Here is a 17,772-nt window from a genome sequence, read left to right on the forward strand (position 1 = left end):
GCTATCTCAATTTCTCTCTAGATGTAAGCTGAATAATTCCAAAGCCAGAAAAAAAACAGACAAAACCAAACAGATTTTAAACTTGAAAAGACTAAAAGCACAATATTTGGGAAACAGGAGGCAGCATACATAGAAATGGCAGAAAATTATCTGATTTTTCACTGTCAACATTGCTGAACTGTTGTCATTACTCCACAAGTACTCTGAAGCACTCCCACTCAATTTCCCATGTCTATAATGTACTACATTTACAGATTTTTTAATAGTTTTTAATGATTTCCAAAAGGCCTAGGGCAGTACTTGTTAATGATGATCCAAAGCTTAAATTACAAACAGGTGTCAGAGGAAAACAACGAAGAGAACTTAATTTCTTACTGAGTGGAAATTAGCAGCTGATAAGTAACTTGGAGCTCACTTGAAAGATTAGGTTTTTGTTTTTTTTTAAACGTTTGCAGAAAAGTAGCAGCCTCTAGATTGTGCTTTTATTTTCAGGCAGTAAAAGCCTTTACTGCTCCAAATTTGGCTACTGGAAATTGCAGAATGCACTATTAAGCAATAAAATGCATCCAGGCTGTACTAAATGTTCACGTAGGTCCACACACTGAGTGGCCGCACATCTTTACAATGCAGAAAAGTCAGAAGAGGTTATTAAGAGCTCTAACAAAGAAGATAACAGATACAACATGTTTCTTCTCATGTGACGCAATCCATCTTAAAAACCTGAAGCACTTTCCTCACAGAAAAGCCATAGCCTTATATATTTTCTGATCAGACCTTCTTACAAAGAAAGAATAAGATTCTAACCGAATGTTTCCTTAAACTGTCATTTTCCCTTTAAGACGTAAATTATTCCTGTTATTCAACACGTGAACTATTCCAGGATATGCCTGTTTTCTAATGCCGTTCTATTTGGCATCAGAAACATCTCTCCAGATGTAGGTGTCTTAGTGACATGGTTAAAATTAGGAATGAAGAATATGGACTCAATTGACCCAGATTCTGGGCTCGTGGCTCTGGAGGGAAAAGTTCATCAAAATACTCTACTGCACAAATCACTACCCCAGGGACAGACATGCTTACGTAGATACTTTTTCTCCAGCTTTGACCGTGATAAAGGAAAGCACATTTCCACAGAGAACTGTTAGGTCTCATCTGAACTCCTGAATTTTATCAGAATCTAAGTCAACTCATCGACACACTTGAAAATGAAAAGATCTTCTAAAGTTATTCTGACATAAGCACATGTAAGACCTGCTGCTTGCCTGCACGTGTAGAAGTTCAGAAGAGGGGAAGGCATGTAATACTACGTTCAATTATACATATAATGAGAGAAAAACCAAAGGAAAAAGAAAAATTGCTTTGAAGACTCCGTGAATGGCTGTCACCACTGGGTAGCAGCTCGGTTATGGAGAATTATTTTACTTGCCTTTATCTGATCCATGGCTTATCTCCTTGAACAGTTGCATGTGTTTTGAGCAAGGTTCCAGGGCCAGCACGCCGCTTTGCTTCTGGATGTGCACCCAACTCACAGCTCAGGAACGCAGGAATAGGGCATGCAGTTAGCACCAGGCACCTGGGCCAGAAGGCTTGCAACCTGGCAGGGCTGCCGGACACTAACTCGTTTGGACAAGCTCCTTAGTTCTGCAAAAGAGCAGCGATGTAGCCCTGCTTCGTTGGCACACACTGCAGGCGCTCACACATTTCACGCAATGCTGATTAAGAGCCTGCTCTCTCCGGTTATCCACTGTTTTATGTCTGTGCTGCTAAGCATCTCTACACGGAGAGTCTATTTCTCCGACTAATTTTAGGCATGCGGTAACTTTTCCTGTAATTAGGCAAGAGACATATGGCTGTTAGACTGTACCTGTCACAAGTTGCCAGGTTGATTTTGAAAAGATACAGGATGAATTCTGCAGGGAGCGTTCCCGGGATCTCCCGGAGCGCTGGTGTTTATCGTGCAATTGCTCCACGAGCGAGGACACGTGCGCGGCGTGTCAGCTCACATTAACAGCCCTCCGTCCGCCCGCCTCCCAGCAGTCCCGCACAGCTCCATCTGCCGAGAGCCACCCGCTGCTCCCTGCGTGCCTCCAGCTCTACCAGCTCACGCTGCCCAGGGCCCCTCCAACTGGCCCTCCAGCACCTATTCCCCATTTAAACCTAAAGCTTTTGCTCTTAACTTCAGCTACTTCCCACATTCGCCTGCCTTAACCTAATCTCACCCTGCTTCAGAGCAGGAAAGCTGAAACCGAATGCAGGGGTTTGAATTTCCAGCCTTTTCTCCTGCTCCCCTTTTTTTCTTTTAATTCCCTGGCCCCAGGCCAGGAAGGATGGTAAGTTCATGAAAATGTACTTAGCCTCGACGCATCTAGGGGGATAATATGAACAGAGCTGTAGATAATCTCAGATAAATCATAATCACTGCTGCTTATCTGAGATTTGCTTGATAGACCTAATAGGATAATTTTTACTCTTAATGCGTATCTGTTTCTAGACAAGCAATGTGATTATCCATCATTGGATTTCCACTGTAAAATTAAACTTGCTTTCCCATATGGCAGCAATTGCAGTACAGGATCTCAGTAGGCGTACAAAACAGAGAGTACAAGGAAGATATGCTGCAGAAGCAAATTATGCCAATTCTGAAAACATTTTTATGCAAATTGCAAGCTCAGACCTGCATTTTTAACTAAATGGCTGATGTGTATTTTCAGGCCTCGAGATCAACAACGTTTTGAAAGCACTTACAAGATCTGCTATACTGAGATGTACACACACATTGGACATTCTGTAAAGTTGGCCAAAAGAAAAGATTTTATTTTGTAGGTGGAAAGAACACTGAAAGGAGTTATACAAGCAGGAGGAAAAAAAAATAGGTTACTGCAATTGATTTCCCCCTTCTCACACCTGTATGTCAACAAACGAAAGAGTGGTACTTATTGAACCTAGAATGACCAAAAATCTAAGGTCTTACTAGGAAACAACGCGGTCTACAGGAGCTAACACAATGTTTTTCCATTTATGATCAGATTTAGTTTGTTTGTTTAAATACATATATATAGAGAAAACAGGTCCATTTTTCTATTCTGTTGGTTGTGTTCAGAGTGGCATTTGTGCAATAAACTATTTTTTATTGCTCCTTTGCAGTTAACACTGCAAAGCTACTTTGGAAAATGAGACAGATTTTACCTTGTCTCATATAGCAATACAATTGTTAGTGAAGTGCAATACTACTGCCATTTTGTGCGATGACACTAAGAGATGATGCTAACGATCCGAATAAGGTTCAGGTGAGTTTTAAAGCTTAGCACGCGTTTTCAGTTTGCATTTAGAAAGTTGTGTGTTTGTATGTTCGTATTCACTAACAAAAGGGCACTTGCTATACATCCTCCTCAGGTTTCCATCCAGTTTCATTACAGTATTTCTTGTTTCAGTAAACCTGGTCCACAGGAGGCTTCTAGCTTGCAATTCATAACATAATTTGTTTGTAAACATAGCATTACTTTCTTCTTCCCCTTAAAAATAGCTGGAACAGGGCTTTATCACATAAATAGCATTATCTAAGTTATTTTTTAAAAAAGCATTGTTTTGTAAGATCAAAACTTATTTTTCCCTGACCCTAAAATATACTTGTATGAAATGCATAATCTAATGGAGAATACTCGACCATTTAGAAAAAATAAAAGATTATTACAATTTTTCAGAAAACTGATCCAATTTTCTTCTTACTTTGCAATAAATATAGAACATAATACCTACTTTCTCTTGTTTCAGTAGCTGCTGATTAAGTACATGAGACTGGAATGAACATGTACAGTTTTCTGAGTATCAGTTTTAAAAAGCAAGGCTTCAGTAACATGATTAAATTGTAGTACTTTAATGCACATTGCAAGTTTAAAAACTGAACAATATTATCAGTGAAGCACTATGCTCCTAATTCTTTGGAAAGAATAAACTAGGTCATTTACCTCCTCTTTGTTCAGTAACACTCTAGGATGAATTACTTAATGATGTTCCTCATTTGTTCCACTGAACTTGTTGCTAAGAGCTGGGAGTTCTCCTTCCAAACATTATCTAGGTCCAACTTGGTGCGCTCTGAAGTAAGGAAGTAATAAATCACAAAATCTTCACATCTGTAATAGGAAGCCATATATTCCAAACAAAGAGAGATTATTTGCATATCATGTATATAAATCTATATGTATGTGCACGTGTGTTCAAATAGACACAGACATGTTTCTAGTCTGCAGCACACTGAAAACTGCCTCTGCAGGGAAGCTGCGTTGGTCTGTTTGTTATAACAGATTGCTGTTTATTTAGGGACAACAGAAATTCTTCTCTGGCTTTGACAGTTACTGTCTGGATACAGTAAGCTCAGTATTTTATATTGGCATTCCTCAATTCATGCATTGAAATAGCTCCAGGCCCTACGTGCAGAAGAATCCCCACCACCTCTCCAAAAGACAAAAACAAAACTACAAGTGCACAGCAAGAATGAGATGTACTTGAAAATAATAGCTAGCTAGGCAAGCAGCTCTCTAAAACACTAGCAGATCAGCATGTGGCCCTGACAGGAGGAGATGTCTAAATTCTCTCCTCTTCCCTCCGCCATTTTTCATTGTTCTTTCAGAGGACTGAAGCAAACTGAGTCAATCACAGCATTTGCTTAGTGTTAGGAAAGGCTGTTGTTTATCATAGAGCTCGGGGAAGCCTCTGGCCCAGGGCAGACCTCATGCATGAATTTGGTGGCACACACGGAAAAACTGCATTTATCAGTCTGGCACCTTCTGGAGAAAATTTCCTGTTTTTTCAAAGCAATAAATTGTAAGCAACCTTGCAAAATGAACTCTGAAATCTCAAAAAACAAAAAAAAAGCCATTATGGCTTGATACATTCCTACAAAAATATGGCAATTCCGTCTTTCTAATATTTCTCTACAAGACCTTGGGCAATGCACTTACTATGCATAAATTGTTTACAGTGTTCTGCAAATTACTTAAGAAGTTATATATAGTAAAGGAGAAAGGAGTAATATATATCACATTAGCCTGTAAAAAGCAAAGCACAAACAGCAAAGAAGAAAAATAAACCTATTAGTACTGTACTCAGTATCCAGAAGTACTTTAATTAATGCCAGTCCTTAAATTCTTGTGGTTACTGAAACAAGAAAGAGATTACTAAGAGTTGCCAATGCTCAGTAAATCCTCACATGATAATTTATTATGCTTTAATTGTCCAAGAGGAAAATGCACTGCTTTTGATTTTACTGCACCAATGCACTGTTCATGCCTTTCCAAATATAATTTCAGCAGTAATACTGGTGATGGCACAGCCCTGAGGAGCACAGAACGCTCGGGGCTAGCACGGCCCATGTATCACACCTGAGTGCTGCACCAGCCACAGTGGGTATGGGTTAGCGACCATCAGACATGACACAGAGCCAGGCTGCACAAAGCATCCCAAATGCAACAGATCACACAGAAGAATTCTCCCAAGTTTCTTCCTTCCAAAATAGTACTTATATTCTCTGTGATTAACTAACAGTCCTTTCTATCTCTATGCAATTGCTACTCTGCATAGCAAACACCAAAAAGCATAAATTCTTCCAAATCTCTCCTGGCCCTATTTCCTAAACTCAGCCCAACAACCAAGTTAACAAGAAGCTTTCTCAGCAGGAAGTAGAAAAATCTATTTTGATATACTGAATGACTGTTATGTATCAGTTTGATTAACTTTTACACTGCATGAGCAAATAGTTATTTCCAACACATGCTCAGCATGCTACATCACACTCCCCCTGTAGTAAATTTTATGTAGATTCTTTGTGTTCACATCTTTCATAAGCTCTAGTACTAAGTAGCATTTTCACCAGAAAATACATAATTCAGCAGTTCCCCAAACTTCTTTGCTCACAGCCACGATACATATGTTTCTGCTTCAATTCAGCACAAGGATCTTTGATAGACAAGTGTGTTACTCCTGAACACTTAGACATACATCCAGATCATTCATACATTTTCAGCATTTGCTGTTCCTAGGGTGTAGCAATTTGGGGGTGGGAAGGGGATCTGTTCTTACCACCTGCAGTACTGAATTCCCAGCTACCCTCACACTGACACAATGTTGAAACAAACTGCTTCAAGCTGGGCTTTCCCACTGCTAGAAGATGTGTTATGCGAAAGGATGCTTGAACAACTCGATCCTCCTAAAAACACATCTGTGCATTCACTCGAATCCCTGTTGCTGGAGGAAAAGCCTGGTACTCATGGCCTTTTCCCAAGCTCCTGCCCTGCTCAGCCCCTCTCTTTTCACATCGCAGCCATCAGATCTCCCTAGGACATGCTGAAAGGCTGCCCTTCTCCACTCCAAGAGAAGGAACAGAGAAAAGAGGGCTTCTAAGCAGCAGCCCAGCCTACAGCAGGCAGCACATACACCTTGCTGCCTGCTCCAGAGGTTATGAGGTTGTAGTTATTAATAAGTACAAAGTTGGTGGGCAGAGTTAAAGAAACGCTGGATAATTCTTTTCCACTGAACATAGAAAATAGGAAAATGAGAACTCTTCTAAATTTCAGTGCCGACTGGGAAGGGGAGAGAAATCATCTTCATGTTTCCAGATATCCAGCTTATCGACATGTCAGAGGCAACGTGGTTATGAAACACTAATTCCTGAAACAAGACTAGAAACTGGAGTAAAAAAAAAAAGCTCTAAGAAATACGACCAGGGTTCTCAGGATTTCCTTTATATTTAATGGGGATGGTCATAACAACTCTTGAACATGGGGCATTTCTGCTTATAAATACTGAATTGAACAGCATGCAGGGCATCCAGTTCTGTCAAGTCATCCAGACAAAACTCAGACTGTTTCAATGGGATCAACAGGTCAAGTCTATAACATTTTTTCTTCTATTCTTTTCAGGAGACATAGATTATATAAAATCCATCTCTTCTGTTAGCACTGTCAGACCTCTGCAATACACAGGTGCTTGATGTATGGTATTAGTTTTCCAGGCGTTTTGATACCCTGTCATTCCAATAAGCTATTGAGATTGAAAAGTGAATTGAGAAGGGAGGAGGAAAACGTTTCAGCTCCTTTGACAGCCAAGAAGGATTTCACAGAGGCAATGCTCCCCCAAAGGTATTGCCAGATAAGCTCAAGCTCTCTCCCCAGTCTGCTGGCACTTACACTATGACACTGCTGGCTGTCATAGGAATGAAGATGTGCTACCTTCTTCAGACCAGCACGAGAAAATGCAACAAATCACAAAGGGACATCAGGAAAACTTGCATTAACCCCTGCAACTGTAAAACACCCTGCTTCTGCACCTGGAGGTAAAACCCACAAGACAGAGCAAAAAACTGGATTAGGACAGAACTACAGCATCAGGTGGGTGTTAGAGTATCACTTCTGAGCACTCACACTCAGTGAGTATAGCTAGTGGACTAGATGCCGTTGGAAAACTTCATTTCCTTGTGAAGCTGTGTTGTTTTCTTCAAACGTTTTATATCACCTGGTTTGCTCATATGAAGTCAAACAGCACTGTTCCATATCAGCTACACTATTTAAAGAGAATGAGTAAATAGATATTTTCAAAGCTCATTTGAAGATGGAAGCATCAATCCCTGACTACAAGCCTCCACACAAGAGTTTCAGGGGGGCCGGTCACATCCAAAACTCCACGCAGCGAAAAGCCCACAGGGCCTCTGAGGAGCAGCTTGCTGATGTCTCATCAGGGCCACCTTGTAAGCTGACACAGCTTATATTTAGTCCTGTTTCCTGAAACAAACAGCTCTCAAAGAACTTGTCACAAGGTATGTGGCTGGAATATGACTCACCTATGGCCAGAATGAGGCCTGCAAATGGCTTGCCCATGGCCAGAACAAGACTCACGTGTCTCACCAGTGAGCCTTTTGGTCCCATTTATCCTCTTGCTTTATGCTGCATCCAAGGTAATGGTCATTAGGTAGGCACGCTGCATTTGCTTCTCTCCAAAGGTTCAGAACAGCGCATAAGCAATCTCCTCACTGAGCTGCTAGAGAAACAGAGGTGGTGTGCTGGGGAGTAGATAGAAGGATTACCAGGAAAGAAAATTAACTGCAAAGATTTTAGGGTGCAGGATTGACTGAGATGTGCATGAACTAGGGAAGAGGTATGGGAATTCCACAGAAAGAAGCATCAGACACTTTGAACGGTGCAGAAGCATCCAAAACATCATAGAGAGATTTTATTTAAATACAACACATTTTCATTATCATGCAGAGTTTAAAGCTTCTTTGTTCTGTCAGTACGCGTTAGGCACATCTGAGCTGCTTTATGACACTGCTGGCATTTTTCTTCATGGAAACCCAGAGAAGCTTCCTTGGCACTAACAAAACAATTGGATGTAGCTGAAAAATAACCATTCAGTCAAGATACCTCTGATGGGATAAGGCTCTTCAAATAAGCTTCCTGAACTCAGACTAAAGACGAATCTTCTTTACCTTAAGGATCAGAGCTATTGTTCACTTAAAAGAAGCAGTGCAAGAATTGTTGAACAGTTCACAGAACTGTCCCTTTGTATGACCTCAAAATGTACTATTGCCATGGTAACATAGAAGCCTATTGGTCACTGGGTGGCATTTCACTTCAAAAAAAAAAAAAAAAGAAAAAGAAAAAGAAACCTGTCCTTTAATAAAAATTCAAAGACCGGCAATTCTTCAGATACAATGCTATAATTATTTTTGTCCTTCTTACTAGCACATCTCTTTGATTCATTGCAGTAGGTGAACTTGCTTTTACACGTTTTTCCTCATTTAAAAATTGCAATGATGTATCAAGATGAAGTGGACTAGGATGTCAAATAAACCTTTGCAAGATTCTCCTCTCTCTTCTCTATACAAGACATTTTCCTTTTCCTTTCTCATTAAACTCTTCTCAATTATTAAAATATTACATTCAATTTGAAAAATAATGAAAATGTATTCAATTATTTTTTCTTCAGGCCTAAAATAATTTGTTACTGATAGTAGCATAATGAAACACCTGCTTTACAACATATTAAACATACAAATCTCAGCAATTTTGCTACTAAATATTCACTTGCTCAAAGTTCATCTCATGCTGGTAACATTTTATTAGCTGTTTCCTCCTTACAACTCATACATAAATCAATTTCTAGGTTGCCTAATATACCCCTTGACAATATATAAAATACATACGAAATATACAATATCATTGATATCTTGCTTATTATTTGGTAATAGCACTGTTGAATTGCCTCATGATAAGAATGTTATTAATTCTAGTTCATCTAATCATTTTAAACTCTTACAAATTACTACACCAAATACTTTACCTCTTCAAATTTTTCCAGTATTATTTCTTCTATCAGAAATCCTAACCTATTATCATAGAATCAGAGAATCTCAAGGTTGGAAGAGACCTATTAGTAGCATATAATTGTGCTACATTATTTTCCTACTATTTTACACCTCTTTTTACTGGAATAAATATTCCAAGAGCACAAGCATTAGCAGTTTCTTCTTCCCAACTTAGTACAATTACAGCTTTATATTTTCAGTTCAGTTAGTGAGTTATACGGACTTCCATCTTTAGAATTTGGTTAAGTCTTAATTGAGTCTTGATCTTCTTTATTTAATTCTTTTACCAGAGCGATTAATAAAAGAAGAAATCCTCCAATGCCTAACATACAATATTGCAACTTCTATGCTCATTCATTCAGTCCCATCATAATGATGAAGAAAAATCAGTATTTATTAAAGCATGTAAGAATAAATGGGACTGATACAGAGTTTACAGATATTAAATGCTGCACTGAGAAACCTGGTATCTGAATTCACTATGAACTCTCCAGGGTATGACTAGGTGATGGAATGCCTAACTTAAAGCTAAGTTTTAGAGTCTATAGAAGGTGCTGATATAATGAAAATAGAATATTGTACGTACATTCTCAGACAATCCCTGATTAGAATGAAGACAATAAGGCTAGGACGACAAGAATTTTGTTCGACTGAGGGGAAAAAAACACATCAATACCATGCATGCCAGAACTATAGCATACTTAGGATATAGGACACAAAACAGCTGTAAACCAGAGGATCTTCACTCACGTCAATGACAATGGAAAATTAAGAAAGCTAAGAAAAATAAATTATAATACATACAAGAATTAAAAGGCATACTTTGAATTATCATCAACACACTGAATGTAATCACTGATATCACTGGGCTGATATCAATCCGCATTACTTCAGCAATTCGTTCAAGCTGTATTTTCGCACTGACTGAAAATTTGGCCTTAGACTCAACAATCTAGTGGAGAGTTTAATATAACCACTAGTGGATATTAAACCTTGACAAGTAATACTGATATATCTGAGAGTTATAATATGACCTAAACCTGCTGACCAAAGAAATTGGAAGTTTTTATTAAAATGCTGAGCTGCAACATTAATGTTTAGCATTCATAATTATGCCATTCTGCATTTTTTTAGATAAATAGCAATGTTATTGGTATTTACTGTTAACAAAAGTTAACAAGAGTTAACAAAAGCTTTCTTCAGAGTCAATGTTCATTCTTCAGAGGGCGCAAGGAAAATAGGAAAACTTCTGTTGCTGTTCAAATTGATGCCTCAACAATTAGATCTCACTCATCTTATTAATGAGATCAGATGCTCACTAATCTGCTTTATTAATTTTAGCGCAGTAGAGAAATCCATGTCGATCCAAGAGGTAAAAGCTGGTACCAGATGTACCATAAATCTCATGTTGTTTAGTGAGACTGGGCAATCATCTGACACAGGTATGCCGTTCAACAAGATTTCAGGATTTCTCATGGTGCCCAGGTTTTATAATATCATAATAAGCAAAATACAGCAATATATATTCTATAGAGAATAAAAAATTGACAAATATAAGGAAGAATCCACAGTGTACTGAAGATATGAATACTCTTGGATGCAGCAGGAGGCATGCCTGATTTCACATAGCCTATTTTCTAGTCATATTTTACTCTAAACACTTTGCCATGAGCACAGGACCAAAGCTTGGGTTTAACAATCAGCAAGGCAGTACCCGGGGTCTATCATCACCAAAAAAAAGCCATCAGAAAATAAAGATGGCTGTCAGGTTTGGACTTAAGGCCTCAAGAAGTCGGTGACTTTTAATATTTGCTTAAACAATTTCCGGTCTTCTCATTGTAGCACAGTAATTGGAAACATAACCATAATGCATGCAAAAATAAGTACAGATACCACCTACAGAAAGAGGAAAGTTCCAGTTCTTCTATATCTCTTTTTCTTCCTGGTCTTATAAATCCCATTTTAAAACTGATTCCGTAAACCTCAGTATTTTAACACATTAGACTGGTCACACACAGAAGTAGAGTGATGCCCCCAAAAGCCTTATAATCTCACATGTATGTTCTTAAAATTAAAAGAAAAATCTGATCTGACCAGAGAGTATTCAAAGAGGATGACAACACAGCGAAGCCAGTATTCCAGCCAAACAGGAGCTGGAACCACAGCGCCTGGCACTCTCTGTCACATTCCTTTCTATTGTACTCCTTTCCTTTCATTGCCTCTCCTGTCCATTGTATGATAGTACACGTCTTCTCTTTTGTGCAAAGGCACCAAAAGCCTCAGACCAGCTTTTACCATCACTCCTGCTTTGTGCCCCTCCGGCAATCTGTGCCTTAAATGCACAGGTAAGCTTCCCTGGGGAGGCCCCAGCCCAGGCTGCGCAAGGAGGAAAGCTGAACCCAGCTCACACCGCACCAGATCCTACACAGGAGTGGGACAACATCCAAGAGCTGCACAGAATGGACGTCAGGTGCGACTTCCATACCAAGAGGCAGGATTTTGCTAAAACAAAGGCCAGCACTGAGTGCAGCTACGTTCAAAGCAATCAGAAGAGCTGTAAGAAAATTTATCACCAGTGCTTCGACTGAACGGACGGTTGGATAAAGTTCTTTCACACTGCATTCTTGACTTTCCCTTATTGACATTTTATAATCATTTCATTTATCTGTAAATTCCTCTCTATCTCTTAATTCATCTATAATCATTCTAATAAGAATCTCCCGCAGGTACTCAGCAATTTTTCAATGTGAAAAGCCTCAGCCTGTCTATTCCTTAGCAACCCTCTTACTCCACCTAAAAAGCAGCACCATTTCCAGCATGAAAACTGACTGCAGCCATCTGTATCATTCTTGATGAGACATTATTCGTTTCTTTGTCACTTGCAAAACAACTTTTTGTCAGTTTTGCGTTTCTCAATCACAACATGAAGAATAATGTTGTGGGTTCTTCCCCTGTATATCTCCAGCTAGCCTGATCTTGCTTAAAAAGAGGTTTGGTTTTTTTTTTAATCCTTTTTGCTTTTGCTATAGAATCCTAAATTGAATCCTAAATCAAGCTAAAATAGGTATTAAGGGCATTCTTGAAGAAACAGTCTGTCGCATACTTTGTCATTTAAATAGATCAGATGAACCAAACCACCTCAGAACAAAAGGATTAAGGGGATAGGCAGCCTCAATCATTCTTTTAACTTCAGAAGTGATCACTGTGTTTACCTCCAGAGAGCACTCTGAGATAAACGGCTGCCGTTAAAGTGATGATCTCATCAACATGTGGCAGCCTTTCTCATAGGCACTGAAGACAGAATAGCTTCGTCTGGAAGGGATCTTAAATGTCATCTAGTTCCAACCCTTCTGCTGTGCCTCCGGGCACCACCCTGCTGCCCCTCTGCTGCCTCAGAAAGAGCTGCATAAGATGTCAGGCCAGGCAGCAGAGCAGCACGTCACTTTGCCCAGGGCAGGAACCACTTGCCTGCAGGGTCCCGGCATCTCCCTAAAAGGATCGACAGCAATCCCCAGGACTCTCTCCCTCACCCCACAAGCGGCTGCTCCAATTGCAGCACTAGATGGGGACCTTAAAAAAAATAAAGAAATGTGCCTTAGTGACCATGCTGTTGGTGCTGTTATCCCTACCCATGTTAGTTTCTTCCTTGTCTGGTCTTAGGGGAAGCCACAGAATCCTAGAATGGGTTGGACTGGAAGGGACCTGAAAGATCATCTAGTACCACACTGGTGGTTCGGCCTCATAGCAAAGGGAAAAAACTCCCAAGCTCATCCTGATTGGAGTCAATCCTGACAAAATATTTGGGCTTTCTCCTAGTTATTAGCATGGTGGAAGACAGGTTGAAAGGTCATTTCAGCATGCACTAGCATTCCCACTTCTTAAAGCCACAAGGTTACCCTAATAGATTGGTGTGCATTTTTTTTTGTTTCCAGGCATGACAGATTATGGTAGAGTACTCCAGACCTTTCTAGCTCTAAATGAGGCTTTCTGGTACCATTTCTGTTGCATAGACCCTGATGCCAAATGAAGCACCTTCCCCAGCCTGATGTAGTAGGCATTTCCTGTAGTCATTAACCGCCTGAACAATGCTGATGGGATACATTACCAATAAATCCCAAGTCTACCAGCTGGCACCAGAAGCCCTTTGTGCAACACAAAGAGAGGAGGGATAAAACACATCCTCAGGGAAACGCTCCTGCCACACGGGAGCAAAACCTGAGATCCAGACTTCATGAAATTCCAGAGTCTCAGATTAGCCAAGAAGAACCCAACATAATCCAGAATTTATTCTGAAGACCTGATTCCCACTTCCCATCTCTGCTGCTGAAACATCAATCAAGGTTCTTCCTAAGCACTGGTGCTCCCATGGACCACCTCATTACAGGTTTTACCTAAGTTCAGCCAGGCTGGAGGAAACCACAGACAGAAAACAGATGTATGTGGAGCTGACTGAGCTGATACTGATGGGAGAAGCTGTCAAGCTTCTTATCTGCCCATCACAGCTAGGCATTGTTGCCGTAACACCTAAGTGCTGCTGAGCTAGTACTATCACAACGCTTTCAAAGGGATTTAGAACACTCGTAATTTAACAGAGATAAAATACCCAAGCATACTGGGAGGGCTGAGCTAGCCCCAAGCAAAAGAAAGGGCACAGATCTGTTTGATGCCCACATCCTAGCAGAGCTACCTTGAAGACTACTTATTACTGTTAAATCAGAGGATGAAGAAGCCACAAGATAAGGGGAGAACTACGTATGGATTGTATCTAGAATTACCTTGTAGTACCTGTGTTCTGAGACAGGAGCATGAATTCAGCCATCCCTCCCCTACGAGACATCCCTTGAACGTCAGATGCAGCATCTTTTTCACATCTCAATCTATTTAAACCAAAACCTTCCTTCATTGATCAAGGTCTGAAATAAATGGGGCAAAGGGCTAAGACACTGTCCAAATAAAGACAATACAAGCAACATTAAAATAGCATCACGGATTTTACAAAATTTCATCTAAGGCCTTATAAAACATTTGCTAAACATTTAGTAGAATAAGTTGAAAGTAGTAGAATCGTGGGCAATTAGTTATGTAGATTTGCAAGTGTTTTCAGTTAATTTACAAACACTACATCCACTCAGAGAAGTGCATGTTAATAATAATTATTCCAATCTATTTTGTTATTACCTACTTAGCGCTAAGTTATGAATATCATGCTATCAGAGCCAGAAGGGCACCAGCTTTTCTTTCCTGTTTTTGTAGGAAGTCAGTCATCTAAGGAAGAAGACTGAATTTTTCACCAGTTAAAAGGAACAAAGATGCATCTCCTGAACACTTCACATGGCTTGGGGAGTAGGGTACCACTTCTTTAGAAAGGATCTGATGCTTGCTGATTACATGGTTATTGAAATGGTTGGGGGGGGGGGTCACTGCTTTTAAGCACATGGTGCGTTGTATTATTTTTATCTCTTGCAAAGAGAAACTGCTTTGGTAACAGTGGGGTGTGTGTCATCTATCTATAGGGCCATCAAGCAGAATGGTAACCAATGCTTATTTAATGGCTGTCAACCAACCACAAGGAGCTGTGACGAATTCTCTTTCCAGCAGCCACAGAGGGAAGCAGAATTATCCCACAGCTTGGAACACATCTTATTTTCTCGTGCCTCACAAACTGATACAAATGAAGTAATAACACAAACATTTCCTTTCTTGAAAATCAAAAGCACTGTTTTACAAGTGCTTTACAAAAATACTTACAACATTAACCGTCACAACATATGCATACATTTTCCGCTTACCATTACAGGAAATTTGCTGTATATCACAAGCACCAAAGGACAGACTGAAGTGCCCAGCGCTACAGGATGCAACAACGCTACCAGAATCAAGGGATTGCAACTCCCAGTTTTCTGCCTCAAACAGTTGTCAAGCTACTTTTCTGCAATCCAGGAAAAACAAAAGGAAACAAAGAAGAGACTAAAAATATTTTCTATGTGCCTATCCTACCTTGCTAGAGAACATTCTCACTAAAACTTACTCATTAAGTTCCTGTGCAAATTAAGCTTTAAATACAGCTCTTTTTGCTTTCTTTCATAATTAAAGAGTAAAGCAACACTAAAAGTCATCTACAATCAAAATCACCATTCAAAGACACTGGTCAAGGTAATGGCCTTTTGACACAGACTTTGTTTTACGGTGGAACACCATCTTCTTCTTTCGTCATTTAGTCTAAGGAACTTCTTTGAAAAGAAAACACTACTAGACGTAACTGTGGGAAAATAATTTGTGTCTTGACGGTGACATCAAGGGATTACATCACCTGTTATGCAAACTGCACGAACAACTTTTAAGCCAGTTCCTCTCACTGCATTTTTACTGCACAACTTCAATACTTCACTGGCATGTACTACACAAATATATTCTAATTTCTTCTCCCAGCACCGTAATGAAAGAAGAGCGTACCAGCAACCTCTCTTTTACCAAAGGATATCTAAGATTCAAGGGGCATAAATGACTAGTAAGAGCAACAACGTGAACAGCAAGGACTCAGCCTGGTGCAAGACAACTACTGCCTTATCCCAGAGCAGCTACCATCCTTTTTTCTTTATTTTTCTGTATTTTAATTCTTCTAAATTCTTTAGGACAACTTGGGTCTTTGGTAAGTCATATAGGGATTTAGCAAACTCTTCTAAGAGGAAAACCAGTGGCAGCAACCAGGCATACTGACTAACTGAAATAGCCATAAGAACTTGCATTATTACATGCCAGCAACGGAAGGTTAGAAAAACAGAACAAAACAAAATCGTGGGCTCCATTCACATAAGAAGGCTAATGCTTTTCTCAATCATCCTTATTCCAGACATTTTTCTTTCAGATTCAAGTCTGCCCATAGGGGTGCCTTCAAGCAGCATTGCCTTATGTGGACAAGAACCAATCGCTTGTGCTACCGAAAAATGAAATTTTTACAGGATTACAAAACTCTAATATTTTTGGCTAAGATTTTTTTTTTCCTGCTTTATCAGTGGGATAACAGACCTAGATCACATAGATAGGAAAAACAATGAAATTAACTGTTACTTGCTGAGGATCTTTTTTTGTATTGCTAGTTTTGTTTTTCTTTCAAGTAACTGAGTTTGAGAAAAAGTTAGGGAAATAGTATCTGGACAGTTAAAACAGACTAGCAATAAATATGACTTTGAAAAATTTCCTGGTAAATTTAACATTTCTGTACAGCACAATTTCCTTTCCCATCATAGACAGCCCCCCCACTCTCCCTAAAAAAAAAAGTAATAAAATTAAATTAAAAAAAAAATTATATATATATATAGGAATTGAACCAAAGCCTATTCTTCCTGAAACAGACTTTGAAAAGAGATTAATGCATTAAAAAAACCTGAAAAGGGACTTGCAAACTTATTTATTGCACCTTCTACAAAGTAAAAGGAAGGGGGGAGGAGCAGCAGGTGGCGTAAAAGGTTTTCCCATAAAACATTATTGATGAATAAAAGGCCAGCAACTAAATTCCTTCACTAAATTTTGAACAGCTATTGAAAGAAAAGGATACGTAGCCTATAAACTCTGAACGGTCGTAAAATTAAGTGCAGAAGAATCGACAAAGTAATGGCATACAGTCTGGGACAGGTTGAAGCATAGGCGCTTGTTAAGAGAAGCCTGGAAAACAATTTCAGAAAAGGTTGATATGAAGTTCACTAAACTGTTTTTCAGTGCAATTACAGGAAGATTAGAAGGAAAGATGGGATGAAAATAAAGGCAAGCCTGAATCTAATAAGGAACTAACTGCCTCTACTCTGCACAACAAATAGATAAATTGCTTGGCTACTACACTGCAAATAGGCTGATAGATAACTGACAAAGGAGCAAATAATTTCCGTTTTATGTTTTTAACTTAATTCCAAGCCCTTGTCTGCAGTAGGGCTCAGCTGAGGTGATCATGAGTAATTACTGCAGCTTGTCCTGTCACAGCCTTTGGCCAAGAGCAGGATGCTCTCTCTACAGTTGCAAGCTTAGGCCAGGCAAATTATGATTTTCCAGAGCAAAAAAAGAAATGCATCAGTCACTCACAATGGGACCTGCTGGACCTACCCACCAGCAAAGGGCAAGAATCACTTCCAGGGTACTGAAAATAACACTGGAGAAGCATCTTCTGAGTAAGCTGCCCTCTTCTAAAGTCTGTTCTACTACACTGCCAAGTGTGATACATTTCCAATTGCTTTGTTAAGTGGAGCACAAATAATCAGCTAATTACCTGCTTTACATAATAAGTGAGAGACTTGCCAGTAAGAATACTTTCACGCAAGAAAAATTGGTAAAAAGAAAAATTTACATTTCCTGTAAGCATTAAAGGGGCTGTGTCCCAACCAAATGACAAGGCACACTGAACTGCAGATGGAAGTGTCAAAATACCA

At 39.5% G+C, this 17,772-nt stretch overlaps 1 protein-coding gene across 1 annotated transcript in view; it reads right to left on the reverse strand.

The window, feature by feature from the left end:
* SPON1 (spondin 1) overlaps nt 1–17,772 on the reverse strand; it is a 169,863-nt gene that overhangs the window by 76,587 nt on the left and 75,504 nt on the right. The window lies entirely within an intron of this gene.

This window comes from Meleagris gallopavo, chromosome 5 (assembly GCF_905368555.1).
Source record: "Meleagris gallopavo chromosome 5, MGAL_WU_HG_1.1, whole genome shotgun sequence".
NCBI classification, from domain to species: Eukaryota; Metazoa; Chordata; class Aves; order Galliformes; family Phasianidae; genus Meleagris; species Meleagris gallopavo.